General features: G+C 37.3%; 1 protein-coding gene across 5 annotated transcripts in view; it reads left to right on the plus strand.

The window, feature by feature from the left end:
• The window catches only part of SLC16A7 (solute carrier family 16 member 7), a 1,124,843-nt gene that overhangs the window by 354,881 nt on the left and 752,976 nt on the right, over positions 1-16,986 (plus strand). The window lies entirely within an intron of this gene.

A 16,986-nucleotide genomic window follows, 5' to 3' on the forward strand; every position in this document is an offset into this window, starting at 1 on the left:
ATAATACATCATTATAAAAGAGTCACACGCCTAAGAATTCAACTACATAAGTATAAGCAAAAATATAAACAAGATACCATCTGACATATTTACAATCTTAGGTCCTAAGCCCATTAATACAACTTAAGGTCTATGAGCAGTCAGGTAGGAAGAGTAGTGAGCAGAATAATGTAGTGGTGGATCTAGCCTAAAGCAGTACAGGAACACAGCCAATTGTTACTGAGGTGAAGTTTTAGTGATATCTTGAACTGTGGTAAGGAAGGGATGGTAGGTCTGTGACCAGAGTAATATAGTGGTGGATCTAGCCTGGAGAAATACAGGAACACAGCCAGTTGTTACTGAGGTGAATTTTTAGTGATCTCTTAACTGTGGTAAGGGAGTGATGGCAGGTATATGACTAGGTAGAGTGTTCCAAATTTTAGACATGTAATTAGAGAAGAGTGATTCCCCTGCTGTATTATTAGCTTTAGTTGCGTTAAGAAGGAATTTTTTACTGGAGCATAGAGTCCTGTTACTAGAGTGGGGGAGAAGTAGATTAGGTAGTGCAGGTTTTTTTTTTCTGGTTGATACAGAATTTTTATGAGCCAGAGAAAGTTGATTGTAGTGTAAGAGCTGTGGGAGTTCCAGCCAGTTGAGCTGCCTTAAGGCTGTGCGGTAGTGAGATCTAAAGGGAGAGTCTGAGGCAAAGCTAGCTATTTTGCTATAGCAGGAGTCAAGTTTAGCTAAGTTTGCTTTCCTGAAGGTGGTAAGAATAGAGGAAGCATAGAGGAGGGTAGAGATTAGGTGAGTACGGGATATGGTTGACTTTGTATGTTTGGTAAGATAATGTCTATTTCTATAGAGGGTACCTAGTTTATTATGTTCTTTCTTAATAGTCTTGGAGATATGAATGCCAAATCTCAAGTTATTATTAATCTCTACTCCAAGAAGTTTGGTGTGTTCTATGGGAGAGATAATAGTTTTGTTACTGGACATGATGTTAAAGGTGGTGGGTAACGAGGTGGATCTAGTAGGTTTAAAGAGCAGAACTTTAGTTTTAGTAGGGTTAAGATAAGTTAGATTTTGGATAGCCATGCTTCAACTGAAAGGAATGATTCTTGTGTTAGTGTGTGGAGGTCATGTAATAAAGGAGCTGCACAGATTAGTGTAGAATCATTTGCATATTTTATGACAGATGCATTGGGAGGTGTGGCATTAGCTTTAATTCTGGTGGTTCTGGGAGGGGTGTGTAGGTTTAGTATGTCTAGAAAGGTGGTATTAAAGTATTTTACTGCCTTGTTTAAGTCAAAGTGTTTAGGGGTGCCTAGTTACAGTGTTTTAGGTTGAAAATGAAACTGATGGGGTTAAAGTTCTTTTTGTTTCTAATGAGTTGGTAGACAGTTCCTTTGGCATGATGGTAACACTATCTTTGTAGGAATGTTGGTGGATGGTCACTTAGGCCATCAGGGAGGCAACCTACAAGGAAAGGGTGGAATGGTCTATTTGTTAGTATCCAGTCTAGGATTGAATCTCTGTTGGTTGTCATGTCAATTCTGTTAGGTGTTTGGATGGTTTGTGTAAAACAATATACACACATACCACACACACATACACACACACACACATGCAATAACATATATGTGTGTGTGTGTGTGTGTGTGTGTGTGTGCACGTGTGTGTTATGTGTATAGATCCAGATGTCTCTCTCTCTCTCTCTCTCTATATATATATATATATATATATATATAAGTATTTCTGATGTTTTTGAATTTTTCAAAATAACTCTTAGACACATGGTATAAAGAAATTTGTTTAATAGTATATATATCTTTTAATTATTTAAGAATTAGAATATAATCTGTTCCTAGGCAGATAACATTACCACCCTCGGCTCTAAGTGTCAGAGAGATTTAACATGCTTTGCCTTGTGACAGTGACATAAAAAGTGATGTGATAAGTTAACAGTCAAGTCACATCAAACACTGTTATTTAACACCCTTCATTTTACTGTGGGTGGAAAGTACTAATCAGAATTAATTTAGCTTCTGTGCACATTGAAAATAAATATGTTTCCTATTTGTGATTTTTTTGCCTATTACTGACACACATTCTTCCTTTTTTCTGATAAGTATGGATAATTTAGAGGTATTGCTTTTGATGGTATTTCCCCAGCATTCCTAAGTTTAGTTGCTTGCATTTTGGATTTATACATCAATATTTGCTTATATAACATGCACTAAGGCTGCAGACTTGAGGTAGGAAGACATCTACATTGTAAAAAGATTATTTATAAACCAAAGCCTTTACTAATAAATGATAAAAAATGAAACTGTTTATGCAGCACTAAATATGAAAGTACTAAAAGTTTGATGCAATACTTTTAGGATCATCATACACTGTTAGAATTTGTTTTATTAATACTCATTTTTTAATCTTAGTGTATGTAAAGAAGCAATGAAAGCAATGAGAAAGTGGCGCCACTGAACATATTATAGGGGACCTTATTGTTGCCAAAAATTGATTCAGAGGCAGAGATAAGTTGTCAGTTTCTGATGTCATGCTAAACCACTGAGATGAGAATATTGTTATCAACTGTAGCAGTTGTTGGACAGAAACTTAAAATATATGAAACTAATAAGACACAAGACATCTAATCTAAACAATATGCATTGTCTCACTGACATATCCAGCATACGTTAGTGTCAGTTGGTTCAACAGGTAACATGCTCTCCTTTGGTGCTAGAACATCAAAAGTATGTAGGTTTTATTTCCATTCCATGTGGTTAGATTAATGAGTGGTATTTATAGTCATTTATACAAATGCATTTAGACTATCTTGCAACTTCCGTTAATGATTGCAGCTGCGCTGTTATGCATAGAGGTCATTTACACGTATGCACAATGACCTTGAATGAGCCATGCAAGTGTACTCATAACGAGAAGTAAATGAGGAATTATGTTACTCAGCATATGCTAATGAAGTATTCTCTACACCATTTGCAATTCATAGTGAAAATTTTCCACTTGTTTGTGCTGTCCGCAGATAGATTATATAAAGGGAGGTCTCCCCAAATCTATCTGAGTTGCAATCCATGATAATGCTGTTACTTGCTACTAACTTTGCTGTTTCCAGGTGTAAGTTGCTACTTTTGACTGGGACAAAACCGCTAGCACCCAGTGGCACTTGCTGGCCAAGAAGGCAAAAATATAGACAAAGGATAACTCATTATAACTTTGACAGTCAAGAAATCCTTGATAGGTTCAGAGTGGAGAGGGAAATAATGCATGGACTTCCTTTTCCTGTGGACACTAAAATATGCATAGCATTCATTATACTTGCCACAGGGACCTTCCAGAGACAAACATGATTCACAGTAGTTCAAGATCAAATTGATCATACATATGTCCTGAAGATAGTGGCTACCATGCGAAATATGAGGTGAGTTGGTCCAAGGTTGTGATCTACTTGATGCTGGTGATCCTGCAGACACTGATCTGATACTGCTGCTTGAACATGATTGTTACCTCAAATAGGAGGTTCTGCTAGGTGCACATGAATGCTGATGTGGCCAGTATAAAATCTGTTGTACTTGTTCACCTAGACTTCTTACAGTACTTTCCTGAGAAGCAATTGTAGTCTCATGTGATCTTTCCCCACCTGTTTGAACAGTAACCTGCCCTCTTCTCCTTGCAAGAATGACTCCAGTTTGACTCCATGTTCTAACGAGTGTATGACTGAAGGTGGCCACTGATGATTGGTGTGCCACCAAAATAAACATAAGTGTGATCATGGCAATATCCCTACTGTGTGCCATTTCCAAGTAGTGCTGGAAATCCTCAGGTATACCCTGGTGGACTCTAACTAATCCCAGCTGGCTTTTTGTAGCAATGCTGTGAGCATTGGCAATGTCACAGCACATTTCCTACAGGGCAGCCAATGTTTTAAGTGTTTCCTGGGGCAGCTGTAACAGATTCCTGCACATTTCTCCCCATTCTATGGGTATCTCAGTGAAAACTGTTCCCTCTGAATGCCTGCCATCATCCTGAAACTGTTCCTCTACATTTGGAGATACTGGTATTGAGGTGCATGATTGTGCCTCCTCTACAAAGTTGAGTGTAATGTCATCAAGTATGTTACTTTATGATGCAAACTGCTTTACTTTATGATGCACTGTCACTTCCTGCAGAGTTACTAGCATGTTGTAGGGTCTGAGATCCTGCCATTAAACTTGGAGGCTGCTTGCCACTATCCTCAGGCTGCCTCATAAAAATAACTATGTTATCATCATCATCATCATCAACACCATCACCCATTCTGCTGCTGATATCATCCAGATTTATTGGCATAATGGAGCTGCTTGTTCTTATGTTGATCCTGTAATGAAATGATTTGAAAACATTACTGATAATGTAATAGCATACACTACTGTATGCTTATAAAGGGGTAAGTGGGCTACTTACCATGCACACTGCCTTTATTGGTATCATGTACTAATGTACAAGATTCACCTATTAATAATTAATTGTCATGCTTTTAATTCAATCATTTTTTGTCAGCATTCAGTCCTCTATAGAAATATATGTTACTGTTTATAAATCAAACTTCATGAGCAGACAGGTGTTGCTGCCGCAGGTATTGGTATTGCCCATTGTCCACAATACCTCTGATTATACCTGTGACACCATCCTCTGTGTTATAGTCATCCCCATGGATGGATTCATTCAACTGGTGTGAGCTGAATAATTAACAGAGGCACGCCCCATTAGTAGTATGGCATTCTGTCTGGTCTTTTTTCTAGCACATCCTGCCATATCATCTGCTGTCTTCTTTCACTGTACTAATGCTTGGTTTCTGCCACCCTCTCCCTTAATGTAGTAAAGTACTTGATCTTTGGTCCTCTCGGCTTCTGTGAGCCCCCTTTACCAAATAAAAGTCTTCCATATATCTTAATGGTTGCCATCAGAATGTGATTTTCCTCATGGCTAACGTTAATCTTTCTCTGCTTTGGTCCCTTATTTTCTCATCATAACTGCATGTTAAAAAATGGGCCATAATCATAAATGAAAAGTTTTTGTAATCAGCCTTTAAATTACAAAACAATGTGCAAGAGTACCTGCCATCCTCATAAAAATGTTATCTAACACAAACCACATAATTATATATAAGTATCTCAATCTAGCCAAGTAAACTTGTGATATATTACTTGCAATGCATTCAGGTCATTAAAGCAAACAGTTTTATGACAAAATTCATCCTTCCTCTACTGTCTACCATTGTCATTTATTCATAATGCTGCCATTTTATTGTGTTTATATCACGTTATCGAAAGATGAAAATAGCGAATGCTATTTCATCGGCCCCAACACATCTAAACATGAAAATATCGAACATTCAGAACAGCAGATTTTTTTCCCATGGAAATAATTTGCTGCTCCAAAACACATACACACAGCACAAGCACATCAAACAAACAGCAACCACACACATACACTTAAATTCCTACATATAACGCTACACTAAACTAAACATACACTACTATCTACCCACTTACCTTAACCCAAACCCTAACCCTAAGGTCTGTCACTATCGCACACTCACCTAACCCACGCCCTAACCCTAACTCACTTAACCCGCCCCTAACCCTAATGTACAAACAATCGCACACTTACCTAAACCCAACCAGTAACTTTCCACCACAGCACTAAGAATAGCGAAGCCACAGAAATGGCCAACCGAATTCTTTCTCGAGGAAAGAATTCGCTGTTCTGCTGCTTCGCTATTCTTAGTGTTCACTGAATAGTGTTCGATATTAGAACATTCAAAATTTTAATACTTCAATGTTCTGATAAAGACCCTTTTTATTCAACACTGTCACTCAGAAATCTCTCAATAAACACACATGCATATTTATATACTTGCCACTGCAGAACTTCACAATTAAATGACTGCATTTTTACCTTGTATGCGCAGTCAGTAAATGATACCAAAGTCATGATTATTTTCAGTGATCACTAATCATTTCCATTGCTGATGTACTGAAACCCAACTAATAAATGACAATAATTACAGTAATCATTCACTGTCATCATAATATACACATCATATATGTAATAGTGACATTTCTTAACTTTAACTCACTAATTCTACTTATTTTAAGTGTTTTTTTTATTGAATTATAGATTTTTTTTAATTATTTGTTTACCTTAAGAATTCTGTGGTATTTTAAAACATTCGCCACCTAACTTGAGTAATGGCAAATTGATATGGTGATGCTCAACTTTTCTATCCAAAAAAAAAAAAAAAGGACCATTTCCACTTTTTATTCAAATTAGGCATTTTTTTATTTATTAATATGAATCATACTAATACACAAATGTGTACAGTGGCATATGGGTGTATATTCGTCTTGGACAATCATAAATGAACACCAGCCCAGGCTGACATGAATGCACAGCAGACAGATCCATAGTCCACAGCACTCCCAAGCTTGCTGAGATAAAGGGGAAATGGCCCTAGACTAACCTACATCAGAATATAATATAAAAAACAAAACAAAATGCAGTAATCTGAATGACAGTTTGCACCAACTTGAAGTGTAATCCCTGCCTGTCTAACATCATCTGTCACATCTTAGCACCTCAAACAACTCATAATTTCCTAAAACTTGTAGATAACACTCATATATATTTACCTCTCCCTAAAAAAAAAAAAAAAAAAAAAGTATAACTGATTCTGTACTACATGAGGCATGCATAAATGGTATTCAGTTGTAATAATGCACCTTATGCACTAAATAGCAGCAGTAGCAATTATAAATGATATACATGATAATTATTTATTTATTTTTATTTTACATTTGTTAACTGGGAAAGTCCACTGGACACATGTCCTTTTTCAGTGGAGGCCCGAGAAGAAAAGCTCCATTAATAAAACAGCAGTAAGAGTGAACTGCAGTAGATAATATACAAAAACAGTTTTAAAAAAGAATAACATAAAAAGGAATAGTGTCTAAGTCATGCAATATTAAACTATGTTGACTTTAACAGAGTAATAAAACCTTGTTTAATTAGAATACATGCAAGATTTAGTTTGTTCTTTACATTCCTATTTCAGTCTACCTTTAGAACAAACATAAATAGATGCATTCAGATGATGTAGATTATTTTACAACTTAAATAATTAGGTTATATAATACATATAGGATATGTTTCTAGTACAACAGACAATAGCTGTTAGGTATTCTGTATATAGTATAGTGAGACTAAAAGTTGGAATGAGCCATAACAGTAGCTTGCAGTTAACCTGGACAAGTACAGGAACAGAGCCAATTAGAAGCATAGTGAGTTCTCAGTTTATTTTTGAACTGTGATAGTGGTAGGATAGATGATATGTGTGTAGGTAAAGAGTTCCATAGTTTGGATACATAGTTAGAGAATAGAGATTCTCCTGCTGAATTGAGGGGTTTGGGTACCTCAAGAAGGAAGTTATTATTTGAACGAAGATTCCTTTTACTGGAATATGGTTGGAGTAAGGTTTGAAGTGAAGGTGTTTTTTTGGGGTGATGCAGAATTTTATGAGCTAGAGTGAGTTGATTATAGCAATAACCCACACCTGGGTGTGGGTAATGCTGGATTTACCCACTGTTGGTGAGGTTTGGTCACGAGGGCGAAGCCCGAGTGGCTAAACAAAGCCAACCGTGGGTAAATCCAGCATTACCCACACCCAGAAGTGGGTTATTGCTATTATACAATGACATTATTTAAGAAAAAAAATAATTACTTTTCTTAAATAATGGCATTGTATAATGCCTCCTTGCTGCCCTTCCGCAGCTGTCTAGTATTCTGCGGCAGTTCTGATGTACTGCGCATGTGTATGCCTATGCAGTACATCAGAGCTGTGGGCAAAAGCAATGGAGAAAGCAAGATCTCCATTGCTTTTTACTGTTTTGCTATGTTAAATGGGTTTAACATAGCGAGACAGCTTTAAAAAAAGCAACGGAGAATCTCTGTTGCTTATTTTAAAGCTGTCTCGCTACGTTAAACCCATTTAACATAGAGAGATAGTTTTGACAAAAGCAACAGAGAAAGCAAGATCTCCGTTGCTTTTTACAAACTGTTTTGCTATGTTAAATGGGTTTAACATAGCGAGACAGCTTTAAAATAAGCAACGGAGATCTCTGTTGCTTATTTTAAAGCTGTCTCGCTATGTTAAACCCATTTAACATAGCGAGACAGGTTTAAAAAAAAAAGCAATGGAGAAAGCAAGATCTCCGTTGCTTTTTATACACTGTCTGGCTATGTTAAAGGAGTTTAACATAGCGAGGCAGCTTTAAAAAAAGCAAAGGAGATCTCCGTTGCTTTTTTTAAACCTGTCTGGCTATGTTAAACTCCTTTAGCATAGCGAGACAGTGTTTTAAAAAAGACTTATACTAATGGAAAAAGTCCGGGTGACCAGACCTTCTTCCATTAGTATAAGTCGATTTACAACATGCACGCTGACCAATCAGCGTGCACGTTTTGGAATATTAATGGGGGGTCATGGTATAATATGATGTAAGAGATGGGGAAATTCTAGTCAGTTAAGTTGTCTTAAAGCTAGACAGTGGTGTGTCCTATAAGGGGAGTCAGACGCAAACCTGGTGATGTTGTTATAGCAGGATTCTAGTTTTGCTAAGTCGGTCTTTTTGAGATTGGTGAGTATAGGGGAGGCATATAGTAGGGTAGAGAGTAAGTGAGTATGCGCTATAGTTGCTTTTGATTGTTTTGTAAGATGCTGTTTATTCCCATATATACCATTCCCAGTTTTTTATGCACTTTTTTAATATTGTGGGCGATGTGAACATCAGATCTCAAATTATTGTCAATCTCAACACCAAGTAGCTTTGTGTGAGCAGTGGGGGAAATTATGGTTTTGTTAAAATATGTGATATAAAAGGTGGGGTCTAGGGTGGTGGCTCTGGTTGGTTTGAAAAGAAGCAGTTTTGTTAGGATTCAGAATAAGTTTGATGTTGGATAGGAAATTTTCAGCTGCTAGGAAGGACAGTTGGGTAAGCAATTGGAGGTCTTGTAGGAAAGAAGCTGAGCAGATTAGAGTAGAATCATCTGTATATTGCATGACAGATGCATGAGGAATAGCAGAGTAGGGGTTGTTAGTATACAAGGAGAAGAATAGTGGACCTAGTAGTAGACTTAATACATTTATTTTTTTAATCCAACATGTAAATGAAATGTGAATGTTTCCTTTAAGAAAAAAATGCATGTAACAAAGTGTTTTTGTTAAACCAGATTTGCCAGTAATATCTGTACCTGGTGTATTGTCCCAGCTACTTACCTGTGTTTAGTTAAGGTGATGTTACATCACAGAGTGTGTAGTTCTGACCCTTTGAACTGCAGCCCTGCTCTTACTTTCCTCTTTTTGGTTCTGGCATTTCATGTCATGGAATCAACTGTGAAGGCACAAGGGTGTGCTTCAAGCTGGTCTGACAAAGAGACCCTACTTATACTCTACCTTCTCATGGAGTCATATCAGGAAAAGACTGAGGCAGGCACAAAACTACCATATGGAAAATGATTGATATTTGGCAGGAGTTGAGTGACCACCTATCATCCTTGACAAGTATCACCCACGCTGGTCAACAGTGCCTTTGCCGATATTATGACTTGCAGGAGTATAGACCTGACCAGCTGGCTGACTGGGTAGACTAGGTTGTGGAGAGAAGGCAAGAGTTCTATAGTAAGTACAATTTTTTTACTGGTCACTGTTTTATTGGGTCATATTCAACATAAAAAAGTATTACATGTTCCCATAAATAGAAGCATTTGCTGAAAAGATGTTCAACTGTAAATATTATCTATAATGCTATTATGTTAATGCAAAGGCAGTCAGAAACATTGATATACACATAAATGCATCAGTTTAAATGATATCATGATTATATATTAACATAATGTACTAAATAAATGCAAATGGAACATATGCATACTTAATTAATATGCTGCTTGTATAATTTTGTAAATAAAAGACATACTTCTTTATGCCTTTATATAGACTGAAGAAAACAGTTTGCAGTTATATATAATAATTTTATCATTGTATAAGCTGAACTACTATTTAGATCGCATGCAGCCAGTTTTGATAAATAAATTATTGTTTGTGTAGAGCACAGAATTATTACTAACAATTGCTTAACACAGTTGCAAAAGTAATGAAGTACGCATACAACATGGCTTAAATCTCAACCAGACACCACACCCTAGTCAAAAGTAGAGGTTAGGTGAAGGGGTGGGGTTGCTGTGCAAAATGAATGACCAAGACATATTTTACTCAAAACTGAGTAGTTTGTAGATAGCATTTGTAAAGCAAAGGGAACACACACTTACATAAATTGCTATATTTCTAACTGAACATGGTGTTTCAATCTCACTACAGTATTTTGAAAACAACACTCCATGCACATTGCATAAATTTCTTTTTAACTTTCATTAAAGGGAATATTATCACACCATACGAATTCTGTCACCCATATGTAAACCAAATCCCCAAAAATTAGGCAAGTTCTGCAGTGAATGTGTTGCCTTGTATATATAGAAAAAAACAATTTTAAATGCAGGGAAACTTTAATTGCCTTATGTCTTCTCAGTACAGCTGAGGAATAGATAGGGTATAACAAAAGGGAGCAGGAAAGGATAGCTAGGCTTTTTTAATCTACTTTTAAGGTATGATTACAGTTCCATGCAATAGTATTTGTTTAACTGATTTCATTATATATTATATCAAATTTAAATGAGTCAATAGTGGGCATTCTTAATGTTACTGAAACCAAGACTGACATGTTTGTCAGTACACAAATGCAGTATTCTGACTTAAACTATTTTATGGGATATTAAAAAAGTATGCACCTCTTTCCTTAAACAAACGCAGTGAAACAATTTAATTATGTAAAAAAGACTGAGAGATATCTGAGTGTTTAACTACTGTTTTCTTTAAAGGTTATGTGGAAATATTTTTAGGGCATTGTACCTGCAAAAACTGCAGTAAAAGCATTACATTGCTGCATGCAAATGTGTCAGATATGTCAATATAAGTTGCATTATTTTGTTTGCAACTGACTAATATTTATAAATGGTGTTTGAATATCATGCACAACATGTACAGAACTTCAGAGGAACACACTATATTGCCCTTCCAAGTTCTTACAAGCACTTTTCATATAAATTCATCTGACGTATACATAAGCACTACTCATATTCTTCTTGCCAAGTACATGAACACTTTCAAAATCAGTACTCCCATTGTATGCATAAGCACTTCCCATACACAAGTTTCACTTTAATAAAGATTTAATTGTATTGTAAAATTGTTTTATGAAATATTTCTCCCCCTTTTTTCTCTGTTTTTATTACTTTAATTATATGTTTATTCCCTTTATTATTTTGTTTCTCTCCCATTTATTTTACTTTTTGTACAGATTCAAATCCCTCAGGAGTGGCCCAGGGATGTACCTCCCAGATTAGGCTGTGCTCACCTTGTGCTCCTCCATGGAAGCCCTTGCAGGTTCACAGCTGTGGCACTGATCCTGCAACTACCCTGGCACATAACAGCCAGAAAAGCCTCCCCAAAAGGGGTCTTTGGAACTTGGTAGAGGAAATACTGGAGCAGGTAGTAGATAGAAAGATTCAGACTGTTAAAGCCTCTCTTCATCGTGTTGAAGACATACTATACAAGTCAGTGCTGACTACCACACACCTACAGGCCCCTACCCTCTAAACAGTGGGATCCTCTATTGCACCACCATCTGGCAGTGGAAGTGTTTGAGGCTCTGTGGACAAGGGACTCCTTCAGCATCTTTTCATCAGCCATTCTTCCCATATCCTTTGTCTTTTACCCTTGTACCTATCACCCACCCACACAACCCCATTAAAAACACTTAAAAATAGGGGAAAAGGGGTTCAGTCCCCCAACAAAAACATGGTGCCTCTCCTCTCCCACCTCCTGCAGCACAAACCTTATGATGTTTTCCTTGTTTGTCCCTGTCTTGGTTCATCTCCCCTGTTTCAATCGTTCCCATCACCCCCTTTCTATTCTTTAATAAAACCATCTAGGTATCCACATAAGGATGCTGTATATAAAACATTATAAACCCATTTATTTTTTGAAAATTTCAGTTATAAACACTGTTCAGTCTGCTGCTTGCTTTATACCTTCCAAGTGATACTGTGTTTATCCGCTGTTAGCTAAGCTCACCTGCAACACACAAAAAACAAATGAAGTAATTCAAAGCCTTAGCTTTTGTGTGCTAATTAGAGTGTTCATAATGCTGAATTTTACATAATTTATGGATTTGCCATAAATGCACATGTTTTTAAAAAAGCTTTGCATATGGTCATTCATCACACATGAACTATGCTGATCTTATTTACATATCTGTCTAGTGGCTGTACTCACAGATAACTGCTAGCAATGTACGAAGTCCAAGAGTATGAATACCTTCCAATGTTTCAATTTCTCAAACTGCAGTGTGACATAAAAGGGTGTTGCATATTCCTGATTATGCTGTCCTTCAGATGAGACATTAAAAATATAAAAAGTAAGAGAAGGGCTTTGTTTACAGTATTAACCCCCCAGCCTTTTTTTTTTCAGGAATGGGCGTGGCTTGAGTGATTGACATGCCTAATGGCTGTGATGTAGTATGCAAATAATTCATGATTGACATGGCATACAGATTTGCTTCACTGCCCACATAAATATTTATCAAAGGGCAGTACAGTACCTATTGTATTTAGTGTTTTTCATTGGTGTGGCCTGAGTGATTCACGTGCCTAATGGCTGTGATGTAGAATGCAAATGAGGCATGATTGACATGCCATGCAGATTTGTTTCACCGTCCACATGAATATTAATTGAGGGGGCAGTACAATTTCTTACTGTATTTAGTGTTTTTCATTTTTGTCAGGTGACTGTGCCCCCCCCCCACCACATGGAGGGCTGTTGTCCACCCGGTGTTCACAAAGAGTACAATGTGGGCTTCGAGAAAAGCTGTTTTCTGTGGTGTTTTTACAGAAAGCTGGTTACTGGATGGTTGGATCATAGTGTGGCTTTGCAAATGAGGGAAGATGATGTCCTCAGCTTGGGTAATGCTAAACAGACACTTCCTCCAAAAAGATCAAAAACCCAAAGAACACTCATGGATTGTTTCACAAACTAGTGGAAGAGGACTGGTTTGCTTTAAATATCTGTTTATGATGTTGCTTCCTTCAGGCCTAACTTGATTGCAAGTGGAAGAGTCCAATATTTTGTAGAGAGCATGCTTTCATTCCTAAGGGTGAAGCATGTACTGGGATAGATTATTTGTTACTGTTATTGTTGCTTTATGCATAGATCTGTAATGTGGTAGTTATACACTTCAAGACTGGGGTAGTGGGCCACAGGAATACATGCTTCATTTTAGTGAGCAGGGATCATATATTGATCCCTGTTTGTTCACATCAAGTACAGCTTGTTTGCATGTCATACCTCTTAGCTGGTGCACTACACTTACTGACTTGACATAATTTTCAGTGTTGTGTGTGATAGTATGAGTGTAAATAGGTATAAGCTGTCATGCAGTTGACCTGACTAATACATGATGGCAAGATTAGCCCACAGTTTTCCAGAGTGTCAACATGATGACCCTTCCTTGGTGCTTCCTCTTATTCTGCATCAGTGAAAAGCAAAGGTAACTGTGCACCTGGTAAATCTCTTCTGATGAAGAGTTGCACCCAAAGCATATTTAGGTACTAATGTGTTGATGGATGCCTTAACTGTTTTCTCCGTGCCATTGGCAGTTGAAAAAATCGGATGGTACTTGTGTGTTCGATGATAGGTGTTAAAGTATGGCAAGATCTGCATGAGTACTCTTTTTTTGGGGAGGCACCCTTGTCATTGCTATATTTTTATAAGTTGCCCCCGATGTTGCCAAATGTAGCAGATAAATAAGGTCTTTCTAGTAAAGTCCAAGTACCTCCACTCTACAAGATCTGCCAAAACTCTTTTCCCTGTTTGACTTACGTGTTTTCCATTCAGTGAAGTTGTGTGTTTCATGGCATTATTGTGCAGCCACTTTCCTATTACTTGGCAGGATATGTGCAGTGATCTTCTCCTAATAAACCAATAAGTTTGCATGATCTGTTTAATGCATGCTCAGAATGCCAGCTGAATATTCATGCGGATGAAGAAGTCAAATACATGACTAATCATCAATTTTGACAAACATCACCTGGTGCTGGGTGTTGGGTGGGCCTTGCTACTGCACATCCGGGAGAATTAACACTGTAAAACAAAGCCAAAGGAAGATCCCTGATACTCTGGCCAGAGTCCCCTAGTAGTATAAATACCACCTTGGGTCTCTGCTTAAAAGAAATCAGTAGCCTAGTGGGACTTGGTCAAAAAAGAATAAATAAAATAAATAAAAAAGGATACCAGTTTCCTTCTACATTCTAATGGCACGCTGCTTAGGTTGCGACAGTGTTAAGTTGTTCATAGGTTTGCAAAGATGTCTTTGGCAAAGTCTATCTTGCTATCTGTCTAATCTGTCTGTATCTTCTGTCTATATCTATATATAGCTAGAGAAAGAGAAACTGAGAAAGAGAGAGAGAGTGGGAGAGAAAATTTTTATTTTATTTTATTTTATTTTACATTTGTTAACCTGGCTAGTTTGGCTGGATGCATGTCCATTTTCAGCAGAGGCCCGAGGAGAAAAGCTCCATTAACATACTAATAGCTAACAGTGAGAAAACAATCAAAAAATTTAAACAATCTAAAAATTTAAACAATCAGACACAAATGCAAAAAGCAAACAGCAAATAAACCAAAATGTAAAAAACAAGTAAGCAGATTAGGAACAGTTATTATGTAGTTTAGAAGAATTCAGAGGTAGTAGGAAAAGAGATAACAGTGGAGAGGCAGTATTACAATGAATTAATTGCTAGGGAGAGACTGTCAAGGAATGAAGAGGACTGAGAAAATAATGGTAACATATCGAAAGTCAGTAACAAAATTCACTAATTACAAGTTAGAGTAGTACAAGTTAATCCAGGGTACTAGTATTAGGAAAGAGAATAGCATTGAAGTGAACTGAAAGTATGAAGTTGGGAAAAAATGACAAGATGTAGTGTTACAGCATACAGAAGGAAGACGCAGGAAGAGAAAAAGAGAAGAAGGAAGAATCAATATGCAGGTAGGTCAGAAGAGGGATAAATCAGGAGTAAAGGATAATCATTAAGAGTGAAGAGGAGGGGACTGGAAAGAGGTGCATTCTATGTTGAGCTCAGTCAGGATTAGAGCATGGGCATAGCCAGTGAGTTTGGAGATGGTGTTTTATTTGTTTTTTGAAAAGGTTAGATGAGCTTAGGGTGGTCAGTTCAACGGGAAGTTTATTCCAATATGATCCAACAGTATTTGCAAATAAGGAGTCAGCTGCTTTATTGTGGGATTTAAGAGTAGTTACTAGAAGCTTGTTGGCTGAGCGAAGTGAGGTAAGATTTTTATATGAGGTGATTAGGTTATTAAGTATGGGTGTATTGGAGGGGTAGTGCAGAATGTTAAAAGTGATGACTAATTGACGCAGGAGTATTAGGTCCTGAAGTTCTAGCCAGTGAAGTTTTTTTAGATTGAGACAATGATGAGTACGGAAAGGGGATCCTGTGGCAAACCTGGCAATACTATGGTAGGCTGAGTTAAGTTTATAAAGGTTGGCTTTAGAAATGTTGATAAAGGATGGAGAGGCATACAATAGTGTGGAGATGAGGTGAGTTTGGGTAAGAGACACTCAGGTGGTAGCACTAAGAAAGGGCTTTAGTCTGTAGAGGGCACCTATTTTCTTATTTACAGTCTTGATGGTTAGATCAATGTGGTTATCACTTGGATGGATAAATTAGATAGATCCTTATTATTTATAGCAAAAATAGTATAGCGATTGAACCAGAAAGTCATTACCTGGTGCTGCTATCCCCTTTCCCTACATCTCCTTCTACACAATAACCTTTCTACCATTCCTTCTCCCTTTTCTTCTTACATTAATCCCCTCTTTTCATTTAAGTTTCTTTCTTTCTGGTCATCCAGCTTTGTCCATCTCCTTCAAATACTCTCCCACCATTCACATATAGCCTGGTTCTGCGTCAGTAGACATGCTAGTATTCTTACCCTCACTATCCCTGGTTCATCAACTATATAAGGCCTCTTTTCCTCTTTTAGTGTTAACTACTGTCTACCTACTGAGTAATGTTTCCCACTTCTTATCTCAATTGTATTTATTTATATCTAACACCTATAATATAACCCTCTTCAGCCATATCTTATAAGTCATATGTAATGTCTGCTTGTCGCATTTACTGCACATGTCACCTATACCCTCTATGCTTTTGAATACTTGCCCAGTTGGACTTTCCCAGTAAACAATGGGGATCCAGAATTTGTTAGCTAGAGAAGATATGGGTAACAGACTATTTTGCTTTGTCAAGGATGGTTTGTACCTTTCCCATACAGACTTTCCAATTTCTGGCTAAAAATTTATCCATCCTCATAGTCAAATTGACAAACCTACCAACATAGCAAAATCAACTCAACTGAACCTCAGGGTGTTACTGATTAATGTCAGGAGCCTAAATAAGAAACTACACTCCTTTCAAGTCCTCCTCACATTCGTGAATATAGACATCTATGCAGTTACTGAGACATAGTTTAGTGTGGCAGGGAGTACCCCAGCAGTGTAAGGTTTTAGTGCCTTCCACACTTTTAGACCAGTAGCTGAATAGACAAAGGCTAAAGTAGAGGTGTCCCAATATACACCAGTAATGAGCACACCTCTCGGGTGGTCAAACAGGATGATGTGCTGGAGTTCTTTCACATGAAGATCTCGATAGAGAAAATCCCTTTCAATACCCTAGCCAGCTATGGGTCACCCTCCATGTGCCAAGAAACTCACAGTAAATACCTAGACTTACCGGAGACAGTTACCATCCAACCTAACA

The sequence above is a fragment of the Protopterus annectens genome, chromosome 11.part0 (genome assembly GCF_019279795.1).
Source record: "Protopterus annectens isolate FY-2018-M chromosome 11.part0, PAN1.0, whole genome shotgun sequence".
Classification (NCBI taxonomy): Eukaryota; Metazoa; Chordata; order Ceratodontiformes; family Protopteridae; genus Protopterus; species Protopterus annectens.